We start from the raw sequence: 14,297 nt of genomic DNA on the forward strand, positions 1-14,297 counted from the left end.
CTTTGTATTTGATAATTTTTGCAGCCCCTGATTGGAACTCTGATCCCCTCGATGAGGAAGCTATTTCTAGGATATAGGCTTTCCTCGCTATTCCTGAGGAAGAGAGGGCCTGGCCTGCTAGTCTGGGCAGGGAATTATTGCCCCGGTATATGAAGACTAAGATGAGTGCTGTCAGGGTGCCCAAAGGCAAGCCTAGTTCCACTGCTCTTTCCTGTATGTTTTCTGCATGTTTCTGTGTTTGATTATTGTCTTGTTATGACTTCTCTTCTCATATTCATGTGCATTCTTTATATATTCAGTGTTCAGGTCTTCTGCTAGGCTGGCCAGCTTTACTGCAAAAGATTTAAAGGCTGGGTGGCTAGGATTGCTGAACAGTCCAAGAGCGAGGAGGCTAGTGGGAGTGACAAGACGCTTGACATTCTGGTTTCTGATGTCCAGCCTCCTCAAGATCCACCCAGGCTAGTATCACCGGAGGTAGTCCAGGCTCCCAAAAGGAGGAGGGAAGATGTCATCCCTGAAGAGGAGGAGGAGGAGAAGGAGAAGGAGAAGGAGAAAGAGCCTATTCAGGCTCAACCGATCAGGAGTATCAGGCAGGTGTCTGCTAGGATTGATGATATGGATGCTGCCCGGGCACGGATAGATGAATTTTCTGCCAAGATGGGCAGCCAGCTTTTATCTGCTAATACCCTTGAGTCTTCTACTAAGGTGGTCTCTATCTTGACTTCTCTTGTGACAAAGGCTGCTGAACTTGCTTCTCAAGCTAAGGAGGTTAGCTATAAAGAGATATTTTATTTGCCGTGTGTTCTTTGTGTCACTTTTATATTTGGCTGATTGATTTTATTTTTTGTAGGGATTGGATGTTGGGTTGGCTACTGCTTGTCAACTCAGGGATGCCCAGGCCACCGTTTCTAGCTTGGAGGGGAAAGTGGATAAAGTTAACCGTGAGCTGCATACATCCAGGAGTAATGAGGTAGTGCTTCAATCTCAGCTGGGGACAGCTAGAGAGGCGTCCAGGGCTGCTATAGTTTGTGAGGTGGCTGCAAAAAATGCTGAGAAGGCTGTCAGGCAAGAGTTAGAGTCTGTAAGGGAGGAGTTGGCTGCTGAGAAGCAGGCTATGCAAGATCAGCTGAGGACAAATGAAGAGCTTCGGGCTGAGAAGGAACTAGTTGAGGCGCGGCTTGCTGATGCTGCTCAGTATTTCTTTGGGAAAGGCCGGGTTAATGCTATGAGGGATCCGGATTTTGATCGGGCTAATTGGGACCCGGACCGTGATGAGGCAGCTTTGGACGCCCAGTATCCTGATTTAGCCAATATGGGTCAAGAAGATGAGGCGAATTCTCCTCCTTCCAAGGGAAAATCTGGTGATCAGGAGATGGTGGATGGTTGTGAGTCGGTTACTGGTGAGAAACCTACTTAGTTTGGAGTTTTTTTCTTTTTGTTTTGGCCCATCCAGGGGGGATGTTCCTGGAATGAATATTTAGTTATTCTTTGGTTTATCCAGGGGGAATGTCCCTGGAATGGATAATTAGGTTTGTGGCGAGGCCAGCTATTTTTGGGTAAATAATATTTGGTCTTTGTTGGTTCCTTTTTGTGTTTTGATAAGGCACTTGTAGTATTGAATGTCTTACTGGATCTGGCCAGTTATTCAACTGGATCGGGCCAGTTTTTTGTGCTGGATCTGGCCAGTTTATTGTTTTATGGGTGGGGTTGTTGCCTGTCTGGAGGGCTTACATCCCTTGCCTGTCTGGAGGGCATATGACCCATCTATGTTATACAATCCAGGAATGGATTTTCCAGGTTTGTATGTTAAGTTGAGCTCAGTATTTTAAGGCCTGTTTTGCAACTGAAAATTGGGTATCAGTTGGATATTGGTGGGGTGGCCCCCAATCTTTAAGATTTGTTTTAAATAAAATGCAGTATGTAAAACAAGTATTGAAGATTCTACTTGGTAAAAATGAGTATAAGAATATTGACAAGTATTTGGGCATATAATAAAAGAAATTATATAAGGCGTTTATTCATATAATGGCAAGTATCATACATTTAGTTTCACATCAGGTCAGGCAAGAAATGTGAACACGAAAATTATACCTGGACCGGGAGATATATTCTATATGTGAAATAGTTTTAAGTGTGCAATATTCCAAGCTCTTGGGATCATTTCGCCGTCCAGGGTTTGTAATCTATAAGCTCCCTGGCCGACTATTGAGTCAATTAGGTAGGGACCTTCCCAGGTTGGGGCTAATTTGCCGGCATTCTTTTATTTTGTGTTTTGGAAGACTTTCCTGAGGACAAGGTCTCCTATCCTGAATACCCTGGCTTTGACAGTCTTGTTGTAGATTTTTGCAACTCTTTGCTGATATGCTGCCAATCTAATGCAGGCTGCATCTCTTAACTCTTCCGTTAAGTCCAGGTTGTCCTCCATTAGAGGTATATTGCTTGTTATTGTATTCAGGCTGCATCTGGCTGATGGAATGTCGACCTCAGCCGGGATTACTGCTTCACATCCATAGACCAAGGAGTAGAGGGTTTGGCCTGTGGATGTTTTAGGCGTGGTTCTATCACCCAGAGGACCGGGGGGAGCTCTTGACCCATCTGCCTTTCCTTCTTTCTAGTTTCTTCTTTATGCGTGATTACTACTTTGTTACTTGGATTCTCGCCTTTGTTGTTAGCTTTCGGATATCCTGACGTGGAGGTTACCAGGTTGATGTTCCATTGAGCACAGAAGGCTGTTGTTCTTTTTCCCACGAATTGTGTGCCATTGTCACATACTATTTCAGAGGGGATGCCATATCTACATATGATGTTGTGTTTGATGAATGCTATGACATCTTTTTCCTTGACTTGCCTGTATGAATCAGCTTCTATCCACTTGGAGAAGTAATCAGTCATTGCTAGCATGAAAACTTTTTGTCCGGGTGCTTGAGGTAGTTTCCCTACTATATCCATGCCCCACTTCATAAATGGCCAGGGTGCGGATATGGAATGTAGTTCCTCAGATGGCTGATGGATATATGGTCCGTGAATCTGACAAGCTTTACATTTAGAGCTAAATTCCAGGCAATCGGCCCTCAAGGTGGGCCAATAATAACCTGTTCTGAGTACTTTGCTTGCCAGGCTTCTTCCACCTTTATGATTTCCACAGTACCCTTCATGGATTTCTGATAATATCTGCTCAGCTTCTTATGGCTCCAGGCATCTGAGGTATGGCCCAGCCTGCGATTTCTTAAAAAGCACGTTTTTAATAATAGTATATGAAGCAGCTTTTATTTTTAGTGCTCTGGCATCTTGCTTATTTAGGGGAAGGATTCCCTGTTGTAGCCAGTCATAGTAGGGTTTTGTCCAAGAATTAGCAACATAAATTGGGAAACTTTCATCTTGTTTATTTATTGCAGGTTCCAATAAATGTACGATGGGTATTTTGTCAAAGTCAAGGGGACTGAAGTTGGATCCTAGGCCGGCTAAGGCATCGGCCTGGGTATTCAAGTCCCTGGGAATTTGGTCAATATTAAAATTGCGGAATTTTCCTTTTAAAATTTGAACAATTTCCAAATAAAGTATCATTTTTGAGTCTTTTGCAGTATATATTCCGTTTACTTGGTTGGAAATAAGAAGGGAATCAGTACGTACCTTTAGGTTTTGCACACCAAGGTCAATACATACCTTTAATCCAGCTATTAGGGCTTCATATTCTACCTCATTGTTGGTAGCCTCAAATGCACAGCTTATAGCCTGTACTATCTTATCCCCCTGTGGCGATTTTAGTACTACCCCCAGGCATGTGCCTCTCATATTGGCTGCACCATCGACAAATAGGGTCCATTCTAGGTCTGTTTGGTCGCTGGTCAGTTTATTTACTTCTTTTATCAGGTCGGGTTCTAGGGTTGGACTAAAATCAGCCACAAAGTCTGCTAGTGCTTGTGACTTAATTGCCGTCCTTGGTTCAAATGTTATGTTGTATGTGCTTAGCTAGACAAACCATTTGCACATTCGTCCGGACAATTCTGGCTTCCTAAGTACAGACTTGAAAGGAAGATTGGTTCTGACTATTATAGGGTGGCTTTCAAAGTATGGTCTTAATTTTGTGCAACACATAATTAAAGCTAAAACATATTTTTCAAGTAGGCCATACGATCTCTCGCATCCAAAGTAGACTTTTACTTACGTAATAGACGGGGTGTTGTTGTCCGTCTACTTCTTTGACCAAGACCGCACCGACAAGAAGTTTACGGATCGATGTATACTTGTCGGGGTTCATCTTTGACTGGTTTTGCCAAAGAAGAGAGGAGAGGATAGATATGTTTTCGTGTCTTCAAAGGCGGCTGATGATCGGGGTCCATTGAAAGTCCTTGTTCTTCCTTAGCGGGTTATAGAATGATTTGCACCTCTCTGATGATCTCGAAATGAATCTGTTCAGGGCCGCTATTCTTCCAGTCAGCTTTTGTATGTCTTTGACCGTCTTTGGTGATTCTAGCTCCAGGATAGCTTTGATCTGTTCAGGGCTGGCTTCTATTCCTCTTTTTATCACCATATAGCCCAAGAATTTGCCTGCTGAGACTCCAAAGTGGCACTTTTGTGGGTTGAGCTTCATATTGAATTTCTCCAGTATTTGAAAGGCTACTTCCAAGTCTTTGACGTGGTCTTCTGCCTTTTTTTACTTGACTACCATGTCATCTATGTAGACTTCCATGGTATCTCCTATTTGGTCTTTGAACATCATGTTGACTAGCCTTTGATAGGTTGCACCTGCATTCTTTAATCCAAAGGGCATAGCAGTATAACAATATATTCCTCTCTCAGTGATGAAAGTTGTGCTTTCCTGGTCTGCAGGGTGCATCTTTATTTGATTGAATCCGCTGGAGGCATCCATGATTGTTAACATCTCGTGGCCTGCAGTGGCATCCACCATTGCATCGATGTGTGGCAGGGGAAATGGATCTTTTGGGCAGGCTTTGTTTAGGTCGGTGTAGTTTACACAGACTCTCCATTTGCCGTTTTTCTTTTGGACGACTACTACATTTGCAAGCCGATCGGGGTATATTACTTCCCGATCATTTCCATGTCCAAAGAGCATGTCAACCTCTTGGTTGATGATTTCATGCCTCTCTGCAGCAAATTTTCTCCTCTTTTCTTTGTACATGTGGCTTAAATGATTTGTCAATATTCAACTTATGAGTTATAATATCAGCATCTATACCAGTCATATCAAAATACGACCAAGCAAAACAGACATTTTAGTTTTAAGAAAGTCGACCAGATTGGGTCCGACCGAGTCCTGCATCGGACCCTACAAGTACCTTCCCCGTCGGGAACTCTGAGTCTAAAATGACCTCTCCTGTTTCCATTTGTGTTTGTGCAATATACTCTTCCCTGACAGGTGACTTTAATTGCTATGCGAGGGACTTACCTGACTTTGAGGGTTTCAAAGCCTGAGTGTAACATTCTTGGGCCGTCCTTTGTTCTCCCCTGATGGTGGTTATCCCCCATTCGGTCGGTATCTTTACACATTGATGGTATGTTGATGGGATTGCTTTGACATTGTGGATCCATGGTCTGCCCAGGATTACATTATATGAGGATAGGCAATCCATTACTCCAAATCTTTCATATGAAGCCACGCCTTCCACATAGGTTGGCAGGCTAATTTCTCCCAGGGTGTTCTTTGTTTCTCCGCGGAATCCAACTAGGACGCTGGATTTCTTGATGATCTTTCCTTCATCTATCTTCATAGCTTTGAGGACGTCAAGCATCACCAGGTTGATTGAACTGCCTCCGTCTATCAGGATTCTTGATACCTTAGCTGTGCCAATTTGCATGGTGATTACCAAGCTATCATGGTGTAGATCCGATATTCCCTGCAGGTCCGAGTCATCAAAAGTGATAGCAGGCAATGACTTGGACCTTGAAGGGGGCTGAAGTCTGGATTCCCTAGATATTCTTTTGGCAGCTGAGCTGGTCAGACCACAGATTTCTGATCCTCCATTTATGAACTTAACTTCATAGATGGGGGGAGGAGGAGGAGGAGGTTCTCTGCCGTTCCCTGGATCTCTCTTGTTTTGTCCTTCATCTTTGTTCTTTGGCTGCTGGATTAAGTCCTTCAAAAAGCCTTTCTTTAGGAGATATGCCACCTGGTTCCTGAGCTGAATACATTCTTCTGTGGTGTGCCCGATGTCTTGATGGAAGTCACACCATCTTGTTGGGTCTTTCCTGGGGTTGTCTGATTTCTTGGGCCACCCGATTTGTATCTCCCGGCTTTCCGGCGTTTGATTAATCCTGCAGTATTAATAGAGAAGTTATATTCGGGAATAGTTGGAAGGCTAGAAAGGTTACCTTTGTGCTCTTGTGCCATGTTGACTTGGATCGTTCGGGCTGGAATAGGGTGCTGATCTGGGGTTACCTCCTTTATGGTAGGAGCTTTTCCTGTTAGTGTGTCCATAGCCTTGCTTTCCTCCTCGGATGAGTTCGTCCCGAAGTTGAGATCTTCCTCCAATCTGACATGCTCTAAGGCGATGGATTGAACAATGGCAAAGGTTGGGCATGCTTTCTTGGTCAAGTCCGCATAGATGTCACCATCAAGCGGACTCCTTGCACTCAAGGCTTCTACCGCTGTTTCTTCATCACACCTAGGAATGGCCACCTTCTCTTTGACAAATCTTGCCAGGAATTCTTTGAGAGATTCTTCGGGAAGTTGTTTTACCCAAACAGTTACTAGGTCTCTTGGCCATATCTCTGCTGCTTGCGAATTGTTGATTGAAGGCATTGATCAATTCTGCAAAATTCTTGATGCTTCCATTTGGGAGATTAATGAACCATTGTAATGCTGCTCCGGTCAGGGTTGTACCAAAGCCTTTACACATGCGGACTGCCCGAGTTCACTGGGTATTGAGGCAGCTAGCATCTTCTGTTTGAATATAGCAACGTGATTTTGTGAATCAGAGGTTCCATCATAAGTTCTCATGGATGGGACGGTGAATTTCTTGGGGAGGTCAATCTTTGCAATTTCATCTGCAAAGGGTGAGTCAGCAAAGCTGTCAATTTCTACTTCAGCCACAGGGTCTGGTACTCCGGGTATATTTTCTATTTTGTTGTGGAGTTTTTGAATTTCCTGAAGCATAGCCATCATTATTGCTGCTTCAGTCTTGTTTGTTTCATCATTGGAAATGATTGGGGCACCGGATAATGTATCCTTCTCCGGGGTTCCAAAATTGGAGAAATCAATGTTTTTGATAATGGATGAAAATGGGGTTCCTGGTTCGAATCTGGTCTTAGAGCCCGAAGCCTGATTTTCCAATTTTTTCCTTAGGCTAGACTCAGATTCCTTTAGCCTATTGATTTCTGCTTCTGCCTGGGCTGCCTTCTCCTGGATTGTCTCCAATTCCTTGATCTTGGCCAGGGCAGCGGCTAGTTGTTGTTCAGGGGTTAGTTCTACCATTTTTGTGTGTAAATGTTAAATGGAAAATGATAAAGGGAATTTTATTGATTGAAGAACTAGATGCCCCACGGTGGGCGCCAATTGTTTTAGCAGGATTTTCCCTGAATGGGTCCGGCTTGATTAAAGAATAATATGGGTATCTAGCTCTATAAGTTTGGAGTATTGTAAATGAATAACAAGGAAAGACTATGTATAAAGAATAATGTTTATATTATTTAGATAAGCTGAATACAAATTTGTTTAAGTAATTGGATGCTTCGTAAAATAATGAAAAATAAATAGTGAAGTAGTTCAATACTGATGAATGATGAATGAATTTACAAATGCCAGATTACAATATTTATAGTCATAAACATGAACGTTGTATTGATCTTCAACGTTCTTCTCTTTTGTCGGGGTTGTTGCCGGATTAATAGGGCACATTCCCTATTCGGTTGACTGGTTCTTCTTCGATTGATTCTTAGCCTTTTCCCCTCTTGCACGTCTAGGTTCATGGCTGATATAGTCTCATAATTAGAATTGGTCTTCCTTGAGAATAGGACACGGTTATTGACTTATACAACTGCATTTCTTGTTCATCTTCTTAATCTAGCCTGTTTTAATACTCTGCCAGGCTATTCTATACTGACCATCAGGCTTCTCTTCCAGGATTTAGTAGCCTGCTTGCTATAATATTCTTCAACAGCTAAATAGTAGTTAGATTTGTCCGGTCTCTGGATGCCTTAGTCAGCCTTGATGGGTCAGGCCAGGTAAGAGTCAGGCCAGGCTAAATTGGGCCTAACAGCAGTATTCTATCTTCGAGCAGACTGTGAATCGTTGCAGTACTTCATCAAGACTTCGCTCGCAACAACGAGCGGATTTTGCCTTATTGTCCATCGAGAGTCCATGACAGCCGATTGCACTTCTCGAGAGATGGAGCAGATACGATATGTTCCCCAGCAAGAGTTCGCTTGAGACTGACGCAAGCAGATTCCCCCAGCAATTTCTACTAACGTTCTGTTGTCTTCAATATTATTTGTTTCGAGAAGAAGTCTCAGGTATGGTTTCTTCTTATGGCTGGCAAACTTCCTTACATAGTCTAATGGACTTTAAACGACCCTCCCCGATAGTCGATAGACTCTAAAATGTTCCCGACGACAGGTCCTTGGTTCAGACCCCTTGAGCTGCCTCGCGTCGCCATAGTCTTCGGGTTGTAATCTTCGATTGACCTGATAGCTATACTTTGACTTTCGCCTTGTCCAAGGCTCAATCAAAGTGGAGACTCTGTAGATACCTCATTTCTGCACCTCCCGCAGACCACCCGGTGATGATAGGGCCGCATGTTTGGTACAAAAGTTTATCGTCAAGTGATAGCTCAAATACTTGTGTCTACCTTTTGGTCATCATCTACGCGCCATTACGGTCGTTTTGACACTAATTAGAGTTCATTTTGAGTCTGAGTCAAAAACCGCTTCATTTTCTAATAAACCGTTTAAAATGTCAAGTCGGATTGTTCTGGAATATTCTGGATATTTTAATTCCATAATTTAATTTTATACATCTTTTGGTAAAATATATGCCGGAATCTTATTTTAAGGAATAAGGAAGTTGAGATCTACCGCAATTCCATAAAAGAAACGCGGAAATCTTTCTTCCGCGGGAGGAAACCTCTGGGGAAAGGACGCAGCGCCTGTTGCGCCTCTTCCAAGAGTCGCAGTGGTTGCTGCGCCTCTTCCCCAACTCTTTTCTGCGTATTTTCAGATCTTTTCGAGATTTGTTTCCAAAGTTTCAGTCATACCGTAATTCCTCCGTGTGATTAGTATAAATAGGGACCTTCGTTCCACATATTTCTCACGCGAGTGTCCGCCCTTCTCTTCTCCCTTTGCATTCTAAGACCGTGCTCTAAGCTTATTGACGCCTACGTGCTTGATCAATCGACCACGTAAGCTCGGATCCTTCTGAGGACCAGTCTCGTTGCATGACCGACCAATTTGACCAACTCCACTAAATTAATCAATCAATTTAATTTAAATCCTCTCACGAGGGCACTTTCATCATACATTCGAGTCGAGCAATCACTAAACGTTAACTTAGTTAATCTCGTTTCGTCAAACATGTAAGTCTGAGGGTGTAAATCCCATATTTTATTGTTGTATTTTATTTTTTGTACTAATTATTGTAAGATTTACGTCAAAAGTATGTTCAAAGAACGATTTCTAAAACCCTTTTGTTAAACTATTTTACGGATTAACGGAAGACAGGCGTCGAGAAGAAACACAATAACTGTTGCGCCTCTTCGAAGAGTCGCAGCATCTGCTGCGCCTCTTTATGAGGCTGTCGCAGTTCCTGCCTTTCTTCTTCTTCCTTTATTCTCTGTTAATTCGTCTCTTTTGTTTCGTCGTTTCTTATTTTCCTCTTATTTCATTCGTATAACAATTTAAATACATATTCATAATAAATAATCACCTTTTAGTCCGACTTAAATCCCTAATAATCCATATTTGCGGATTTTCGTCATTAAATCAAAACCCGATTTTAGAGACTCGATTTATCCATATCAAGTTTCTGAGATTCGACCTTTTGTATATGTTTTCATCTATTTATCACGCCTTTCACATCGTTTCCATCTTCAACTTAACCTAATTCGTTTTAATTAACTTTAACTTGTTTATGACTCGTAATTAATAGTCTTAATCCGTTTTAACAAGCGTTTTATTACTTTTATGACAATTTCACATGTAAATAATCTGTTAAAACACTTTCATCCGAGTCAATTATCGATAATCAACCATTAAAATCACTAACGAACATTAACAATTTGCAGTCCCGGCTTCACAGCCAGAACTCACCTCAGGAACAGACGCAGTAACCACTGCGCCTCTTCCAAGAGGCACAGCTGCGCCTGTTCCGAGTTGAGTTCTGTCTCTGAACTTCCGTTATTGCTTTGACCTAATTCGTTAGTTTACGTATTAATCGGCTATTACTCGTAAAATCACCTCCTAATCTGTCCGTTTTTCTAACCTAATTTATTTTTTCTCTTTTTCTCAAATTGTCCGTCTTAAATGTGTTTTTTTGACGTAAATCAATTAATCCGTTGTAATTATTGTAATTTTAATAATTGTATTTATTTAACTATTGCATTGTATGATTTATTTACTTTGTTCTCACATGTAATTAATCTAAATCCTACTTCGACATTAATGAGTGCTAAATTATTTGTCAACCGACATAGTTTAATCTCACATGTTAGGATTAATCTATTGTTTGTTGCATTGCATGCATATAATCGACAGCATATCGAGTATGAACGAATTCCCTAATCATTAGTAGAGGCCGCTATTGAGGCGGGCGGGATTAGGTGTTCGATCAAAAGAGCTTCCTAATACGTACCCTCACCCCTTACTCCAGATCTCTGTGAACATCCGTGTTCATTGGCATCCACGAGAGTCATTCTAGATATAGAATGCTAAGGTAACGAGTTCTTAGTGTCTATGTCATTACTTTGTGTCTTGACATGACGCGAAGTATTCGAACGGTTTCTAATTTTCCACAATAAATTGGTGGCGACTCCAGAAATGTAAACGCTTATTTCCCAAGCACCCCCATGGGCCCGTGTCCACAGACGGTCTCCTATCTATTTAATCTGAGAAAGTCTAAGGTCTTTATAATATGAAACGATCCTATCAATTTAATGCGAGTTAATCTCATATCTATTTAATGTTCTATTTAATATAAGACAGTCTTTTGTCATCATAATTTAAGACGCTCTTCTATCTATTCAACTGTAAGATCATAGATCCATATTAGACTCTCTAATAAAAAATAAATTATCTCATAATTTGTCATTTAGGTGATCTATGTAACATGCATGCTAATATGAAAGCATAAAAATGAAAGTATAAGGAAAATCAATTTCCTTACATTGATTTTGTGATAAAAAGGGCATAAACTAGCTCACCTTACTAGCTTGTTCTTGAGCTTATACCAAATGGATGATCCTCCTTACAAATCTTCAAAGAGAAGATCTCCTTCTTGTTGCACCCAAGAATTTACCCAAAAATAATAACAAGTATTTAACTAGAACTTATTATTATTATACCCTTGATATCATTTGTAATATTACTAACAAGTCATAGTAATAAAATTTATTTACTAACAAACTTAGTAAAGAAGAATAATTATTTTAGAGAGATGAATCAACTATTTTTCTTCACATGCAAAAATGGTTCAAGTGAGCAAGTAAGAAAAATAAACAATTGATGGGGTAGTAAAGGAGGGAGTTGGACGGGTGGTAGGAGGTGGAGTGAGGGAGTGTCTTTCCTCTATTTTATGTCCAATTGAGTTGAGCATAAAATAGAACAAAAGTAGAATAGGAAAGTGTAAAAACAAAAGTGCAATCATGATGTTTTATGCATAATTACACTACCATTTACACGGTCCAAATGACCCATTTACGGGTCCATTTTGGTTCTTATATTTGTCGCACAAATACGTGTAATTTTATTTTAAACATCGTTTCATGTTTAAATACTTCCATAATTAATTCGTCCAATTCACTCCGTAAATATATGTGTACCACTACACATATTATTTACGTACTAATATTAATCACATTAATCAATTACTACAATTTTAGTAAATTAACAGTTAATTAACTAAAACCCGTCTCCTAAAATTTATTATTCAATTATCACATAATTAAATAATAATTGTCATTCCTCGAGTTCGCAACTCGAATTCTCTCTTAAAATAATTGACTAACCTTTTAGTCTACAAATCAAGGGACTAAATAAATTGTATCTCATACAATTAATTAGTTGTTTATCGGGGTTCATTCCTATAGGTGTGACCGAAAGGGGTCAGTTGATCACCGCCGTCTCACGACAATAACGTCAAACTCTAGTCAGCCAACCGTTATCGATTTACGTTAATCAACTGACAAGGATCAAATAATTAAATATCTGACGATATTCCATTAATGAGATTTATTATGTTAACGCACTATTGTGGAGGACCCTAACTCCAACATCAACAGTCTAGTATCATCATAATTTCAGATGATCTTCTATCAATTTAGTGATAATCTATCTCATATCACAATATCATGAGTCATTCTCCTATAAATTTAAATGGAGACTAATTTATCTATGGGTTAATCTTACACTCTTACCCGTATTTTCTCCATCAACCCAATGAGAGACCAAATACTAAAGTTCTGTAAGTCTTAAATTATTCGTCCACATGGAGTATTTGTTAAAACCATTAAGATGACAATGGTTACTCAAAGGAATAATATCGTCTTATTTCCCAAAAGGATGTTACTATATGATCAATCTTGCCAATTTACATGAGACGCTAAAGGTGTCTTATCAATATGGCTACATAAAATCATATATTTGATCAAGATAAATTAATTTGAGCACATATGATATAATAGCTAACCATAAGTTAGCATCTTAAGTTTGGCAAGTAAGTGCACATATATATTAAGGCATATCTAACTACAATAGTGGAGAATTGTATTGAATTGCAAACTACTATCAAAAGTTGACATGAAATGATCAACGTCAAGTGCTTAAAAGTATTACTGGAAGAATTTTGATGTATAATTGGGTAAAATTGATATTAGAAGATCTAAACAATGAAGTTGCACAACAGTACTTAAGGTTAAAAAGACCTTGTAAGTTCAATACTTAAGAATTTATATTATCTCCAGTGGCTTGAAAAGCCACATAACACAAATACGAATACTTGTGCTATTAAAATTCACAGTTTGATTTTTATTATTATGTGAACAATTTGATCTTCTTAATTAGGCTTTTTATTCAGCAAATTGATAGTCAATTGCATTATACACTACATAGTCCTCAGATATCTTATAAAATCTTCAGATATTGCCCACTAAATCACTAATGACTCTCATCAGTATATGATATGAGAAATCGCATTTTAAGGTGGTTATGTAAATGATTGTAATCTATCTTGGATATAATTTTTTACCACTTTAAAGGGATAAAGTAAGTGAAAAGTTGGTAAAACAAAAGAAGTTTTATCAAATTAACTTACACCTACAGTGTAATATATGAAGAATATCGATTCTACAAATGCTAGTATATGATCATAAAAGTATATCCATATGAAACAGATACACATTTGCGCGCACTATTCAATTACCGTTGAATTAGGACTTTATACGTCTGATGTGACCATAATTAGCGCATATTTAGCCCCCGAATTAGCCTTGTTCCCATGCTTTTTAGTGCAAATTTGGGTCATTTATTGTCTTTAGTTCTTTGTTTTGCATATTCTTTGAGATTTTGATCCCTTGGTAGGAAAGGAGTGCGAATCTTGCATTTTCATGGCAAAACGAGACTAAATTGATTGAATTCAATGACCAAGCATCAAGGAGAGACAAGATTAGAAGGCCTTTGTACATACTATAATAGTTGAGCAATGTTGAGGAAGGATCCTTGCATCCCCAAGGAAATCCCCAAGGATTTTATGAAGGAAAGGAAGAAAAGAAGAAAGAAATGAAGTTGTCCAGCAACCCGTGCGGATTGACTGGAAGACGCCCGTCCTCCACAACACAATCCGTGCGTCTTCCTTCAAAGACGCCCGGGCAGCAAGCCCAGAAGACGCCCGGATTCCCTTGAAGACGCCCGGGCAGAAACTCCTGAATCCGCCCGTCCCGTGCCTAAGACGCACGGATTCCAAAACCAAAGACAAATCCGTTTCTTCAAGCTTCAAAGAAAGAAGCCCTTCCTTCGAAAAATACCGGCGTCTCCCTGCTCAATCTAAAAAGTGTAATTACTAGTTTAGCCCTTAGTTAACCCTAATGCATCCACCTAATTTCCACTATAAATACCTCATTAGTCTAATTAGAAGA

Source organism: Silene latifolia, chromosome 2, assembly GCF_048544455.1.
Source record: "Silene latifolia isolate original U9 population chromosome 2, ASM4854445v1, whole genome shotgun sequence".
Classification (NCBI taxonomy): domain Eukaryota; kingdom Viridiplantae; phylum Streptophyta; class Magnoliopsida; order Caryophyllales; family Caryophyllaceae; genus Silene; species Silene latifolia.